Genomic DNA, 4642 nt, shown 5'->3' on the forward strand with positions numbered 1-4642 from the left:
ACACACACACACACACACACACACACACACACACACACACACACACACACACACACATGTAGTTGGAATTTACAGAAAAACAAAAGACGAGGACAGGTGTATAAACAACGTGCAGGTGTATTAGTTTGACGCTCGGGAAGTGAGAAAGTCTTTTACGTTTCGAGCCTACGCTCTTCAACAGAGAGAAACACGATGAAATAAACAGAGAGAAAATAAAAAAGAAACTTTTGGAGTTAGCGGTCACTTTTTGATTAGAGATTGTGTTAACCACATGAAGGGATTGTTGCCTCCAAGGAAACACAGGTTCAATACCTAATACTGTTGGGGAATTAATTTCCTTAAAATAATAGGTATATATATATAAAAACATATACATTATTTTCATATAAAAGAAGAAAATGAAAATGGATATTGAGAAGTTAATAATTGTTTATTATTAACAGCAAATTAATCATCATCCCTTACAGCTGTTTCAATTAATTCTCAGTAAATATTAAATTTATGTGACCTGAGCATAATATCTTCAGCGGTGGGAAACAATATATCCTTGGATTTTGTATATGTGTTTATGGATTCAATATAACAGATTCATGGATCCATTAAAGTCTGCTATAATGAATCCATAAGCACATATGAAACATCCAAGGGTGTATTTTTTCCCTCTGAAGATATTATACTCAGGTCATATAAATATAAATTTAATATTTACTTAATATTTACTGAGTATTAACTGAAACAGCTGTAAGGGATGATGATTAATTTGCTGTTAATAATAAACAATTATTAAGTTCTCAATCTCCATTTTCCTTTTCTTCTTTTATATGTATGTATATATATGTATGTATGTATATATTATATGTATGTATATATATATATTGACCTACACACATGCATGCGTATATACATACATAGATACATACATGCATACATACACATCTATCTATCTATCTATCTATCTATCTATCTATCTATCTATCTATCTGTCTGTCTGTCTGCCTGCCTGCCTGCCTGTCTTGCCATTGTATTGTGATACAATTATGGCTTGACCGCAGCGAACAGTCACCACGTGGCCCTTCATGCATGATGTTAACATTTTAAAGAGCCCTTTCGTGCAAATGTCAACATGAACTCAACCAGTAAATAAGAAACAACACAAGCACCAAATATATTTAAATTCAATTCCTGATAATGAGACTGAAAGTCTAGAAACGTTAGAAATGGATTTTGGAACTTTATTGTTCCAAACTGACTCTATAAAAAAAAATCAAATAAGAAAATACAAAAAATATAAGAAATAAAAGACAAAACTTGAACACAGTCGTATATTTAATGAAAGATGAATAAATGAAAAGCTGCTCCGTAAATATACGAACACACACGCGCGCACACACACATCGTTCATTGTGTTTTTATGGCGATTGCCATATTTTAAGCCGGATGATATTGTATCATGTTTTGTTTATTGCTCTGAGAAATATTTTCATAATTAAATTACTGAAATTAATTTACGGAAACTAGAATAAGGAATATTGATCGTTTGTAACTTTGAGAACGAGTGAAGAATTAGAATAAATGGTAAACTGAATATTTAACAATCTATAATTTCAACCAATTTTACTCCGAATTCAAGCCGCACTAGTGTTAACTTTGATCTTGATCACAATTACTGGCTTGCAGATGCAGTTTCTTCAACTAACAATAGCTACTACAACAACTACAACCTAATGTGAAAAACAATGTGTACAGATACACGCCATGGTGCTAACGGAAAGAAAACAAGGTATCACTTAAATGAAGAAATCATTACCACCAATCGAACTTTACTAGCGCTGCATTAATGGCTTTGTAAAATACGGGAACTTTTTCTCTCACACCATGTACAAAGATTCAGGATGCGGGAAAAACCTCTGGTACATTTTGGTTATCTCACCCCCATTAAAAAATTGCCATTAAAAAAACTGGGTTATCTCCCCACTTAAAAACTGAGTTTATGTGGCGACAAGAGATTGGATTAAAAGAGTTGGATCCTTTTGATTCAATTCTTCAACAGATCGTTGGCGTTTGGCCCCCTAAATAGGAATGGAATGGTTTGTTATTAGATTCAGTAAAATGTTTAATTTTTTCAGTTTTGTATAATTTGTTATAAAAATGCTACTAGATTCGATAAGATGTTTAATCTTTTCACTTTCCAGGTTTATTAATTTTTCATTTTTGTTTGTTTTATTGAGGGTTAAACAACTTTTCTCAGTTGGTGGAGATAACCCAATATTTTAATGGGGGTGAGATAACCAAAAAGTACCAAGACCCTTTTAGATTGTTTATAAATTTTGCAACAGTAAAACTTTCAAATGCCCACTGGTCCGAACTTAAAGTAAAACATTAACCGTATGAGACCACCATTATCATTTGTCTGGCGCCACATCAATGTGGCGTGTAAAATATAAAAGTTTCTTTTTTCTGTCGCGCCTTGTAACATGTATATGTCTGTATATGTATATGTGTGTATATGGATAATAAATCTCTGTAACAGAAAGCAATGAAGAGTTTCCTTGATCCATTGCGGTTAGGCATACAAATGCATTCGCAACATCCAATGCTGAGGTCCAGATAACTGCAATGGTGAAACGCACGCAGGAACTAAACATTTGCATCGGCGTTTACCTTAATTTCCCCTCCATACGCTCTGCATGTCATAACTAGTAAGACTGCCAAGTACGGCGGTCGACTAACCACTATATTGAAAGCCGACTAAATAATAATAGTCTACGTGAAAATCTAACTCATACATCTAACTCTACACGCAAGATGTCTACATGCAAATATGAAGAAACGACCGTTGTAACATCCGGACGTTATATCAAAATATACCATTAAAAGAGAAATAGCTTTTATTACACTCAGGATGAAATGTTTAGATTTTGTGACAAAGTTGTTCCAGATATTTCACAGTCCAATATTGTAAAGATGTTTAGATGGCCTTTTTACAAACGCCCACACAAACGATCGACATGTGCAGCTCTTGTTATAACCACAAGCTAAAAGCGTTAGACATTACGATTTCATTTGTTCAATGTTGTCCAATGTATTTATAGAAATGTTAAGTGTTAAAGTGAAGTAAATTATGCGTGAAGATATGAAGAAATAAACTGAGTGGTGAAATGAAGAACGGCAAATTAAACAAAGATTCTAAATACGGCTTGACGGTTAATTCCAACTTGAAGATTTCGAATCAGTGCGTCTAAAATGTTGTTTATCTCGTAAGAAACACAACCCAAATGTGGAGATATTGTCGAACTAAATATGGCCGTGAGAAAGAAGGAAATATTTCAGAATTTTATGCTGAATTTACGTCGTGTGTGTGTATGTGTGTGTGTATGAATGTGTATATGTGCATGTGTGCCTGTGTGTGTGCATGTTGTGTGTGTGTGTGTGTGTGTGTGTGTGTGTGTGTGTGTGTGTGTGTGTGTGTGTGTGTTGAAAAGAGAGTTACAATGCAGATAAATGTTCCTCCCTTTGGGAGAAATATGCCGAGAAAAACGTGTTTGCTTCTGAGACTGAGTATTATTATTATTATTATTATTATTATTATTATTATTATTATTATTATTATCTATTTCTTTATTGCCCACAAGGGGCTAAACATAGAGGGGACAAACAAGGACAGACAAAAGGATTAAGTCGACCCCAGTGCGTAACGGTACTTATTTAATCGATTCCGAAAGGATGAAAGGCAAAGTCGACCTCGGCGGAATTTGAACTCACAACTTAGCGGCAGACGAAATACCGCTAAGTATTTCGCTCGACGTATCCTTCCGGTAGGATGACAGCAGGATCGTTGAGGTCTCAGAAAAAATTCTTTGTGCTAATTGTTCCGACCCTTTACGTTCTGACTTCAAACCCTGACCCCTATATCAATTTTGCTTTTTTCCTACCAGGAAAAACGAAATAAATACCAGTTAAAAACTCGGGTCGTCATAATAGACTGTTCTCTTTTCCCTCCAATTTTCAGACCGTCTGCCAACGTTAGAATCAATGATTACGTATTATATGTGTGTATGTGTATATATGTATATAATTGTGTGTGTATGTATATATATGTAAGTATATATATGGATATTGTCGATAAGAAATTGTTTCAACCGGAAGCGAAGCGAAATTGGTATAATCAAGCATCAATTATTATTATTATTTGTTTTGTTATCGTAGTCGTCGTCGCTGTAGAATGGAGAAAGTTTATCCAGTAAATGAAGAATGTAAGATAAAGAGAAGTGAGAAACGGTAAACTGCTTCCACAGTTCCATCTCTGGTTAAAGAAGTGGTATGGCCCGGGTGCAGAAACGGGTAGGCAGGAACTAGTATCACTAATGGAATATATTTGGAGAGAAATATATAATAGTTATCAACATGAATGCATGGAGTTTTATGATGTTAGGGAGGGTGCTGGTGGCTGGTGACAACAACGACGACGACTTTGCCTCGTTGATGATGATAATGATGATGATGACGACGACGATGACGATGATGATGATGATGAAAGCCGAACCAACAATGGTTTAATAAATACAGAGGAACAATCTAGTCTAGAGTTGATGTGGAGTGAGTGTGTGTTTGTATATGTATATATATATATATATATATATAT

The sequence above is a fragment of the Octopus bimaculoides genome, chromosome 1, assembly GCF_001194135.2.
Source record: "Octopus bimaculoides isolate UCB-OBI-ISO-001 chromosome 1, ASM119413v2, whole genome shotgun sequence".
In the NCBI taxonomy this organism is placed as follows: Eukaryota; Metazoa; Mollusca; class Cephalopoda; order Octopoda; family Octopodidae; genus Octopus; species Octopus bimaculoides.